This window comes from Parambassis ranga, chromosome 17, assembly GCF_900634625.1.
Source record: "Parambassis ranga chromosome 17, fParRan2.1, whole genome shotgun sequence".
Classification (NCBI taxonomy): Eukaryota; Metazoa; Chordata; class Actinopteri; family Ambassidae; genus Parambassis; species Parambassis ranga.
This window is the reverse complement of record NC_041037.1, coordinates 16653475-16665971: the sequence shown is the minus strand read 5'-3', so window position 1 is coordinate 16665971 and position 12497 is coordinate 16653475. Positions and strand designations below refer to the sequence as shown.

Here is a 12497-nt window from a genome sequence, read left to right as displayed (position 1 = left end):
CAGGTATCTGTAAAAACGAAGACTTTTCCCTGGCTTGGTTTGCACGGCTTTCTCCTTCTTCCTACACTTCCACCCACAGGCCTGGTGTAGTCATGATGGCTCTTGGGAGCATATTTACACAGGTTAATGTAAGTGGAAACTTTTTGGAAAACAATGATATGTGCAAGATGTTATTTTGGAAAACAGACGCCCTGCTATGTGGAAACAAGGTCTAAGACAAGCAAACTTTGCAGGATTTTTTAAGTGCTTTGCAATATTAGCTGCTGCCGGATCATTAAAGTCAGTATAGGATATATTGTCTTGTGACTGTGAACATTTGACTTTTATGGCAAAAACCTCAGGGATGGACAACTAGTTTACTAAAGGAGGATTTTTATTGTATGTAGATATTTTTATACATTGCAACACATCATCTCTGAGGCTGAGACAGTAACTGAGTGATTTTTGTCAGAATGAACTCAGAATGAACAGCTTACACACACTTTCTGCTTTATAATAACATCCTATTTGCTGCCATCCAGTGGCTGCAAATAGGATGTGTGCTGCATATAACAGAGATCCTTTAAAGCATTAAAACGGTTTTCTATATGAATTTATTTTATTATATCTGGCCTGCTCTTTGTATACAGTCTGAGGCAGTAGACTTTGCCTGCTGGACTCGGTGTCTTACTATGGAAATGTATGTGATTTTACTCCCATGATCTCATACATGATATGTTACTGTGATATATGATCATGCTTGTGCCTGTTCTAAGATGCTTGTGTGTATTCTGAGAAGCTGTGTCTGTTAGATAACAGAGGGTATAAGAAGTGAGTTGCTCAGGAGAGACCTTGAGCATTCCTTCAGGGACGTCTGTCTGTGTATGTGACTGCTCCTTCTTGCAAGAATAAAAGCACTTGAGTGATTAACAGCTGATATTTTGGTTTTTATTCCTAACACTGGTTTAATCTTTGTGTAATGTAAGCTCTGAGCTTTTGAATTCCACAACGTGTCCGCTCCATAGTCCGTGTTTGCTGCTTTGATTGCACTCATCCAGTTATCTTTTTATTTGTATGTTTATATTCAGACATTGGTTGGGTGGCCCATGTTCTGGACACTGTGCTGACAGACACAGAAAACCTTCTTGCCACAGCTCTCATTGATGTGTCATCCTGGATGAGCTGCACTACCTGAGCAGCTTGTGTGGGTTGTAGACACCGCCTCATGCTACCTCTAGCACTGACAAAATGCAAGGTTAGATGCCCAAATGTGACAAGTTATGTAGATTGCCCATACATTAAGAGCCATGATGGCACAGAAACACTAAGGACATCTCATCCTTACTTTTGGCAGATCCAGGGCCAAATGTTGATTTCTGGACTTGACTGGTGTGACTTTGTGGTCTATGCACAGGAAGACCTTTTCGTTCAGAGGATACCCAGAGATAAGGAGACCACAGAAAAAATCAAAGAAAAAGTTGAAAAAGTTTCCTTTTTAACTTTTACCTCCCCGCTTTCCTGGAAAAATAGAGCAAGCGTCCCACTGCAAACAGAAACATCTGTCTGAAGTTTAAAGGCCATTTCCAGTCATAATAAATGTTTGTCTCAGAAATCACCTCAAGCATGATCAGTTCATGTTGAATGATCATTACCACTCCTAATGTTTGGTTAAATTGGAGCTGTTTTGTTTTACAGGTGTTCCTTCTGATGTTCCTGTGTCAAATGTACTACAATGTTACAGTTTTATTGCACTAATGTGCATGTTTTTTTTGCCTATTTTTTATGTATTTGTACATATCTGTGTAGCTGTTATCTTTAGGTGTTATTATGTGGAGCTACACAGAAGGACCTGAGAATAAAAATCAAGGGGGCCAAGGAGAAGTACATGAGGAAGGTGCCACACGAGAGAGGTGTGGAGTGGCATGAGGACCATCACTGGTTACAGGTCGAGCAGCAGTGGTGGAGTTAATGGCAGTGTGGAAAGGGCCAATGAGCTGAATCAGTTTTTTAACAGATTTGATACAGTGACCCCAGTTCACCCTGCTAACGACTCTTCAGCAGCTGAGCGACAACAACCAGCCACTTCACCCGCCCTCTCTACTCCCACAGCTCATCTAGATGACCCTGCTCGCACCTTGTCCTCAGACCCCTGTGCTGACAGTCATCACCTGGGAATTACTGGTTCCCCACCTCCACCGATCACCTTCACCGCAGGGCAGGTGAGAAGACAGCTGCAGAGACTCCACACAGGCAAAGCTGCAGGCCCTGATGGCTTGAGCCCCAGGGACCTGAAAGCCTTTGCCCCCCAGCTTAGTGGAGTACTTCATCATGTCTTCAACCTCAGAGTCTTCAGAGAGTCCCCGTCATGTGGAAGACATCATGCCTCGTCCCTGTTCCAAAGACGCCATGTCCCAGCGACTTGATGGACTACAGGCTCTGACATCACACATTAACTCTGGAAAGACTCATCCTGGAACAGCTCCGGCCCATGGTCCAACCACTTCTTGATCCCCTACAGTTCGCCTACCTGCCCCACCTAGGAGTGGAGGACGCTTCCTGCTGAACAGAGTCTTGACCCACCTGGATAAGCCGGCACTGTAGAATCAGTGATTTTTCAAGGGCTTTTGACACCATCAGGCCAACCTCGTTGGCTGAGAAGCTGACAGCGATGCAGGTGGATGCCCCACTGGTGTCCCGGATGGTGGACTATCTGACTGGCAGACCACAGTATGTACGCCTACAGAGCTGTAAGTCAGACAGACTGATCAGCAACACTGGGCTCCACAGGGGATGTCCTCTCTCCCTTCCTCTTCACTCTCTACACCACAGACTTCAACTACTGCACAGAGTGCCACCTCCAGAAATTCTATGATGACTCTGCAGTGGTTGGATGTATCACTGGTGGTGATTAGAGGGAGTACAGGTCCATGGTGGATAACTTTGTCACCTGGAGCGAGAGCAACCACCTACTGCTCAATGTAACAAAGACAAAGGAGCTAGTTGTGGATCTGAGGAGGACAAAGGCTTCAGTGTCCACTACCAGCGTCAAAGGGGTCAGTGTGGAGGTGGTGGAGGAGTACAAATACCTGGGAATGTACTTAGACCACAAGTGGGCTCCTCCATGGATCCGCTGCAGTTTGCCTACAGGCCTAATGTTGGAGTGGAGGATGCTGTCACCTTCCTGCTACACCGAGCTCTTTCTCACCTGGAGAAGCCCGGCAGCACTGTGAGAATCACCTTCTTTGATTTTTCCAGTGCTTTCAACACCATCCAGCTGGCGATCCTGAAGGACAAACTGGAGCAGACAGGGGTGGACCACCTGCTGTCAGTGGATCAGGGACTACCTCACAAACCGACCACAGTTTGTGAGAGCCCAGAACTGTGTGTCTGACCTGCTCACCTGTAGCACGGGTGCCCCTCAGGGGACTGTCCTGGCCCCCTTCCTCTTCACCCTCTACACGTTGGACTTCAGACACAACACTGACGGCTGTGTGCTGCAGAAGTTCTCTGATGACACTGCGATTGTTCGTCTCATCAGTGACGACGACGACGTGGAGTACAGAGGACTGACGCAGAACTTTGTGGACTGGTGTCAGCGAAACCACCTCCTGATCAATGCAGGGAAAACCAAGGAGATGGTGGTGGACTTTTGCAGACGACACTCTGATTCTATTCTATATTTTATTGGTAGTCTATTTATGTATATATCTTTTCTTAACTTATCCCTTGCTGTCTGTATGCCGTTGCAAAAATGCAATTTCCCCATTGTGGGACTAATAAAGGTTTCTTAATCTTAATCTTAAATGGACTGGAGTAAGAACGTGGACACTGTTTACAGGAAGGGCCAGAGTCGCCTCTACTTTCTGAGGCAGCTGAGGTCCTTCAACATCTGCAGGACGATGCTGAGGATGTTCTATGAGTCTGTGGAGCCATCATGTATGCTGTTGTCTGCTGGGGCAGGAGTCTGAGGGTGAGGGACATAAACAGACTCAACAGAATCATCAGGAAGGCTGGCCATGTTGTGGGAGAGGAACTGGACCCTCTGACAGAGGTGTGTCAGAGGAGGATGTTGTCCAAAATAAAGACCATACTGGACTGTCCCTATCACTTGCTCCACACTGTGCTGACCAGCCACAGGAGCTTGTTCAGTAACAGACTCCGGCTCCCACGATGCACCACTCATTCTGATTCTGATACAATGTTGTCATGCTCCGTTTTGAGTGGCTTGAATCTCCAAATCTATTTTAATGTTACAAATGAAATGAAATGATAAAGCACTGTCAAATCACTTTGAAGTAACAGGTCATGATTGCTCCTGAATGGTACATAAGGCGTATGTGTGTGTATAGGCCTATTAAGATGCACAGGTCAGAAAAATGTTCATCTTACCTCAGTTAAACATCAGTGTCAAAATAATACAATAAATCAAATTTGCATATGAGTGTCACTGCTTTGTTAACTCAGTTAATTGTTAACTTGTAGGCGAATTTTAGAAGACCTGGTGACCCCTGGCCTGTTTTAAACAACCCCCCTTTTAGTGTTAGTTGATGTTAGAAAAATGTGGACTACAACTGTAAACAGAGAACAACTGTTTGGCACACCGAAAAATCAAATGCAACAGCTCAGCCATGGGTTACTAATAATACAGTCATGTTATGAAAGAGGATGGAAGGCTATAGGGATGTATTGGAGCACCTGATAAAGCTGTAGTTGTTGTCATAGTAGTGGTGGACATTATTTAAAAGTCAACTAAAAACACAAATTGACCTCATAAAGAAAGCAGCAGCAGTCCTTAATGTTTGAACATGACAAAAACAAACGGTGAACAAGTGTGTGTTAATCTGCTGGCATGTTTGACATGTTGACATTAAAGCATCTAATAGTGATTTCTCCCTCTATAGGCTCAAACGTATCTTATCTTAAACTTAAACTTGATGTATAGTTTAGAAGTCATAGGTGAATTAGATAATGTTACAGCAATCAGATTTAGACCTTTAACTAGACTTGAATGAAGTTACCCATAAATCCACCAGTGACTTAGTGACTAATTTTAGTATCTGTTTTAAACTGAAATGCATAAAAGTGGTGTATAATGTTGTGGAACTTTTTCTGTGTCTTTCAGAGCTCTCTTCACACGCTCGTCTGAAGCTGACAAGAAAGTCTACAGTATCCCTGATCTATCCTCAGACATGATGGAGCTCATCATTGAGTTTGCATACACCGGCTCTGTTAACGTGACAGAGTCCAATGCATGGAGGCTTTTCATGGCAGCTGATTCCCTTAATATAGTGGAGCTGGTGCAAATATGCTGCAACTTTTTTGAAAAGCTGCTCTGCCCACACAACTGCATCGGCATCTGGCAGTTCACAAAAACCTACCTCGCCCCTGAACTGCACCTCAAGGCTTTCCACTATGTCATCAGTCACTTTGAGGAAGTGGCTTTCAGCGAAGAGTTCCTGCAGCTCTCAGCCCAGGATGTCAGTGACATCATTAGCCGAGACAACCTCAATGTGAGACAGGAGGCAGCTGTGTTTGAGGCCATCATTCGGTGGATCACACATGAGCCTCAGGAACGAGAAAGATACGCAGCTTTTCTCTTGTCAGAGGTACTTTATATTATACAATATACCTCAGCCCAATAGAGGGTTATCAGTTATTATATGTGCTCCATGTCATGATGATGATGGCCAGTACAGCCATCCTTTACCCTTTTATAGGCTAGAAAGTGCAACATCATCTATTCTGATGAGTGATAAATAGAAAGCAACACAGACTACCTGGGTGACGCATTGTGCTCATGTGCATGCTGGTCTTCTGGGTGACTCTGAAAATGGAGGAGAATTTATGCAGATCATCATCTTTTCCAAAACCTTACCAAGCATTTGTGGTGTGACAACCTACCTATGAAAGAGCAAGAAATGAAAAAAACGAAACAAAAGTTACTAAACCTGCTGCATAGGATTTGTGTGCAAGTTAATGCAACTCAGACAATTAATAAGCTGATAATGATAGTATGACAGATGAAGGGAGGAGAGTAATGAGAGGAATGAAAAAAATCCACTTAAGTAAAAGTCTTAAGTACTGACTTTTAAATGTACTTAAAGTATTAAAAGTAAAAGTACTCACGCACCGAATACAAATTAGGGATTTCCATTGCAAACAGGCTAAAATAATCAAAGAAATCATCTAAGAATCAAATGGACTATGTGTAGTTAATGTACATGTTCAGTCCAGAAGCAGCTATGGACAGGTCTGTGTGTCATGAGGCAGGCTGTGGGCATCAAGTGAACAGAGAGGCTGCTGATAACAAACAGGCATTCAGCATTTTTACTGTGTCAGTGTTCCTGCTGTAGATTCATGTTATGATTCATGTTAATCAGACATGAATGGATGGACCTGTGTTAGCAGACAGCAGCTAACTAGTTAGCTAACTGAGCCAGAGCACTGGCATCATGACTGAGGCTTATTATAGAAACACAGCTGGCAGCGTGACACCACCTCCATGCAGAGTCTGACCTCACATCAGTCCAGCACTGTGTTCATCACATGGAACAAGGAACTACAGACACTGTAGAAATGTAGTGGAGTAGAAAGTACAGGTAACAGCTGCAACATGTAATGGAGTAAAAGTATGCATATATAAAGTATGCACTATTAATTTTACTTAAGTAAAGTATAAATACATAAAAATGTACTTAACTACAGTAAAAAGTACAAATACTTAGTTACTTTCCACCACTGATCCTGACTGACTGCCACGATGTAGAACAAAGAGAATGAAGACCTTGTTTGTTCCGGTGGCTAATAGCATTTCAAATAACTGACCATTATTTTATTGTTTTACTTGTTGTATTTATTGTGATGTTCTTTATTAGGAATTTTAAGATTTTTTTATGTATTTTTATTTATTCTGACACAGACTGTTAAGTTATATCCTCTTTATTCTCTGTATTGCTGTAGGTCAGGCTGAGCATGATTCCTACAGAGTACATACAGAGTCATGTGCTGTCCAATAAGCTGGTGACGGACAACTTGAGGTGCCAGGCCATGGTCTCTGAGGTCATCGAATCCAAAGACAGAATCCTCAGGCGGCCTCGTTTGCCTTCTGCCATCCTATTGGCCATTGGAGGCTGGAACAGCAGCAGCAGGGATCTAAGTAATGTAATCGAGGCATTTGACGTCCGTGCAAATCACTGGATGAACATAACACACCTTTCTGAGCCTCGTCGCAGCATTCATGGTGCAGCCTACCTCGGTGGGTATGTCTACTGTGTTGGTGGCTTTGATCAGGTGTTCATATACACCAATAGCTTGCACAGGTTTGACCTGAGCACACGGACATGGCAAGAGGTGGCACCGATGCACTATCGCTGCGCTTATGTGAGCGTGACTGTGCTAAACGGGTGCATCTAAGCCATGGGAGGCTGTGATGGGCGCACACGTCTCAGCAGTGCTGAGTTCTACCAGCCAGAAACCAACCAGTGGCTTGAAATTGCACCCATGCATGAGCAGAGGTGCAGCGCCAGCTGCACAGCACTCAACGGCAAGGTGGGTGGAACACAATGGAACATAACAGAGAACAGAAAGATCTGTTTACAAAACACTGCTGCCAGTTTGAGCCAACAAAAATGACAATTTCTTATGTTTGTATTCAGATCTACATATGTGGTGGATCTGACTGGATTCAGCACCTGCAAACAGCAGAGTGCTACAACCCAGAGACCAACCAGTGGACCCTGATCTCTCCCATGAGCAGCCGGCGCAGCGGAGTAGGAGTCATTGCATATGACAACCATGTTTATGCAGTATGTGCATGAAAGAAATTTGTGACAGTTTTCATCAGCGGTTAAAAGCAGCTAGTTTTTTATGTGACAATTGAATTGATAAGTGATGCAGCTTCTTCTCATCCTTGACTCCAAAGGTTGGTGGCTACAATGGAACAGCCGAGCTGCAGACCGCTGAGGTCTACAACCCTCACACCAACACCTGGCGCAACGTGTCCTCCATGAAGACCCCACGCCGCGACTTTGGCATTGAAGTAGTTGAGGACCGGCTCTTTGTTGTCGGGGGTTTCAATGGCTTCACCAGCACCTCTAATGTTGAGAACTATGACAGTGAGACCAATGAGTGGTCTCAGGTCTGCGACATGGATGTCGGCCGCATCGCTCTGAGCTGCTGTGTGCTTTCTGGTCTTCCCAACATGGCCGACTACACCATCCCTCGTGATTTACTGTAAATCTTGTATAAATATGAATGAATGAATAAATGCATAAAGTGATGAACAATACTAACACAGTACCTGCCTGTAAACGTAGATAATCTGTTTATTCCATTCTTATGCAGTCTGCATGTATGTTTTAGGCTCGCAGTTATGCTGTACACATCTGGATTACTAGACCTGTCCCGTCCACCATACAGTATGGTACTGTTTGGGACAATGAGCTCTCTCTCACTTAGTGTCAATTACCTTTGAATTATAAAATGAAGCACTTTCTCCTTGGTAAAAGGAGTGTACCATTAAAACACTACCTTCTATGTGCGAATCAGTTATCTGATTGAACATCATGAAACAATTTTCAAGGGCTATGTTCATTTTCTACCTAATGTGCCAGATGTCTCCTCAGGGTCTCCTCCTTTCTTGTTTTGGTTGTGAAAATGGATAAAAAATGTGCCAGCTTTGCTGTTTTTTGTAGCTACTTTATAAGTTAAAATGTTAATCAATGGAAAAAATTGTCATATATTTTAGCATTATTCACTGTACGAGTGCAGAAGCCTGGTTCAAGCTTTTGAATGAAATAAGATCATTGTTACGTCTGGCAACAACATTGGTATCATGCTGTTTTCAATAGAGAACGACCCACCACTCTGTCCGTGTTTTTGAACGACCAAAGCGCACCCTAAAGCCTAACTTCAAAGTAATACAGAGTGGAGCATCATCTTTAATGAAGCTATCTTTGACTGAATTTTGCATTCGCGTGATCAACTCCAGGCAAACATCAGGTATCAAGCTCGCTGCTACCTGAAATGCTAATATGCCTTATCCTGTTTAACTGGTGGAAGGTAACTGTGCTGCCTGATGTGAGGCAACAAAGAGGCAACGCACCTGTGAAGCAGAGGGCGGCCTTTTTAAACTGACACTCCTGACTTTATTCTCGGGTTCGGTGACTTCACATGTGCACTTCACATTGGAGTTTGGGGTTCTGGCGAAGATGGCGTACTGAGCAGTCGCAGTCATTTGAGTTCTCCACTAAAGTCCCGATGTAATAGTTCTTGAAGGTATATAATCCACTTTAGGAACAGTTAAAAGAAAAGTTTCAGCCTGAACATGAAAAAGAACATTGATACGTAACCCCTGGCAGCAAAAAACCTCTCATTCCCAACCCACGTGGATCACGAGCATGACTACTTGGTGCAAATGAAGACGAGACCAAATGAAATCCCCAGCAAGCACTCCAGAAAAAGCACAGACGGAGAAGAAAGTGAAAGGTACGTCTCAGGAAAATGACTCCAGCGCTTCTACTGACGACATACTGAAAGCTAAAATCAAAACGCATTGACGACCGCATGGAGGAAGTTAGCAAACAGATCCAACAACATGGCACCATGCTAGCTGCAGTTGCTAAATCAGTGCAGATTAATTCAGAGGACTTGGAAGAATGTAAAACGAAAATAAAATACCTAGAAAATCAAGTTGGACTACTCACAAAAGACAACGAGGATATGAAAGATCGTTTATTGAATCAAGAAAGATACAAAAGAAGATGGTGCCTCTGTATTAAAGGGAAAAGGGAGAAGGTAAACCAAACCATCAGAGCAGAGGTGGTGGAGCTCCTAGGTAAAATTGCTCCAGAGCTACAGACAAAGATGGATGACGCGGTCGACCTGGTTTAATAGGAAGAGCAACGGAGAACAAGCATCGACAGATTATAGTGCTGTGTACAAGACGTGCTGTGAGGGATGACATCTGGAGGCGAATCAAAACTTCCCCGGTGTATAAAGGAGAAGACATCTGCTTTGCTGAGGATCTAACTTGAGAAGACAGGAGGTCCAGAGAGGCTTTGTGGCCAAAAATTGCTCAGGATAGAAGAGAAGGTAAAGCTGCAGGCTTCAAAGGGCCATTTGGTTTCATAGAAAGCAAGCGCATCACGGCTGAGTAAAGGTCCGGGCTGAAATACACTGAACATAAAATGAATACTAAGTGGTAAAGTTTAAAATGGGACTTTTCCTCAAGACCTTTCTGTTCCACCTCCTTATACCTCTTATATAAACTTTGGGGGACTTATAGACTCAATTAAGCTCATAAATGGATGATAGATGGCCCTCCAAATTTTTAAAGGGAAAGGGAAAAGACCCACTAATGATAACACATTAATAAACATATGGAGAACCTTGAACCAAGATGTAAGATAATTTACCTGGCACTAACCTAATGGGCAAATCAGATCACGCATTGATTGCTGGCTGGTATCACATTCAATACTGCAACATGTTACAGAAACAGTGATCTCCAATTGTCCCTTAAGTGATCACTGTACTGTTAATCTAAGACTCAAAAACAGAAACCAAAATAATTCATTTACAGATTATTGGAAGTTTACTTCCCAGCTGTTAAAGAATGTGGAGTACTGTAATTTTATTAAAGCACTAATTTTGGAGATCAAAATCAGCAATCCAATATCTAAATGGGAATATCTAAAGTTCTGCATTAGAAAATTCTCAATTGCATTTAGCAAACAACAAGCAAAAGAAAAAAGAAGAAACTAATTTAGTTAAAGAACGTATGAGTCTGTATGGCAGGTTAAATTGGACAGAGGAAAAAAAAGGAAGAATGAATATATTGCAATCCAAACAGGATGAAATGTATTTGTATAAAGCTAAGGCTGCTTATGGTCAGGTCCAGAGCCAGATGGAGAGAGAGGGAGAGAAACATCCAGCCTATTGTTGCAATTTAGAGAAGCGCAGACAAGAAAATAACTCAATCCTGCCTGACGGTCAATGGGGAGGAATGTACAGATCCCAAACGCATCTCAAAGGGAGTCTTTAACTTTTACAGCAATCTCTACAAATCCTCATACATAAATGTCACTTCCTTCTTTGATAAAATTAACCATTTGATTCCAGTAATCGAGGATGATTTCAGAGAAACTTGTGATGCAGGATTAACCATGGCTGAATGTGATGGTGCTATTAACAACATGGCATCTAACCGTTCACCAGGGCCAGATGGAATAACAACACATTTTTATAAACAGCTCATAGAAACAATGAAACAAGGCGTAATAAAATAAAAAAAATTCCTAAACCTGGAAAAGATCAAAGCAACACTCTTAAACACAGATTATCAAATCTTTACTAAAGTTTTGGCAACAAGATGAAAAACTGTCATTTCTAACATTAGCCCTACAGTCGGGATTTAAAGGACAGCTGATCCATTATAACATCCGTCTGGTTCTGGACCTTATTGATTATAATCACCTAATTGAAGATGATGGGTTCATGTTGTTTCTTGACTTCCACAAAGCATTTGACTCATGTTTTCTTCAACATGATTGCTATGTTATACACTGATATAAATTGCTGTGTTTCCCTATCAGAGGGCACATGCTCCAGGTTCAAGGTTGAGAGAGGAATCAGGCAAGGGTGCAGCATCTCACCGCTCTTGTTTTTTGTAGCCACTGAATTACTGTCTTTAACAGAGAAATGGTTCTCAATGCCTTCTCGGTCAGGGGTTGTGGTGTGGACCAGCAGGCAGAGCAGTTAAATAAAGTTCCTAAAACACAAAACAAGGGGTTCAAACAGAAGTACAGGGAGCCACATTTCAAAGTCTCAAAGTTCTCAGAGTTCATGAAGGCCCAGGCCATGGGCCAACAGGGGCAACGGAGACAGAGGTCCCGTAAGACACAAGTCCTGGGAGCTTGGGGGGCAAAGTCAGAGACAGAGGGGACAGGGACCCTCCGGGTTCCGGGCGGAAGCACAGCATGGACATGGCTGTTGAAGATAAGGTCGTGACATTCTCTTATCTTCAACAGTTGGAGGTATTGAATTTCTAGTAGTTTGTGATTTTGATATACCCGAGTTACCCATAAAACTCTAAAAAATTCAACAGGTTTTATTAAATTGGAAGATGATGTTCAAGCATAATTTCAGCCCCCATAATGTGCCATATGGAACAACAGAGTGATATTGAGTCGGAGGAAATCTATATTTATAGAAGACTGTCAGGAGTCAGGTTTGAGCCAGGGCTTTTATTTTGGTTTTTGGTTATGTTATCTTGATTCATGCTTTATCTCCTGTTTTTGTACTTACTTTTTTGTCTTGTGGAAATGTGTGTGATTAAAAGTTTGATGAGCTCCAGTGTCCACTGTACTTGTCAAAAGTATTCACACAAGAGCTTGAATAAAAGCGCAGTGATCTCTTTAAAATGATACCATTTACCAACATAATAATATAAATCATTGAAATGTGTCCTTACCAAGGGCCAATACCAAGATACTTTAACAGCTGATAACAATAATACA

General features: G+C 42.7%; 1 pseudogene; it reads left to right on the top strand.

The window, feature by feature from the left end:
• The first annotated feature begins 5102 nt into the window (after positions 1 to 5102).
• On the top strand, positions 5103 to 8200 carry LOC114450144 (kelch-like protein 10; annotated as a pseudogene).
• The last annotated feature ends 4297 nt before the right edge of the window (positions 8201 to 12497 follow it).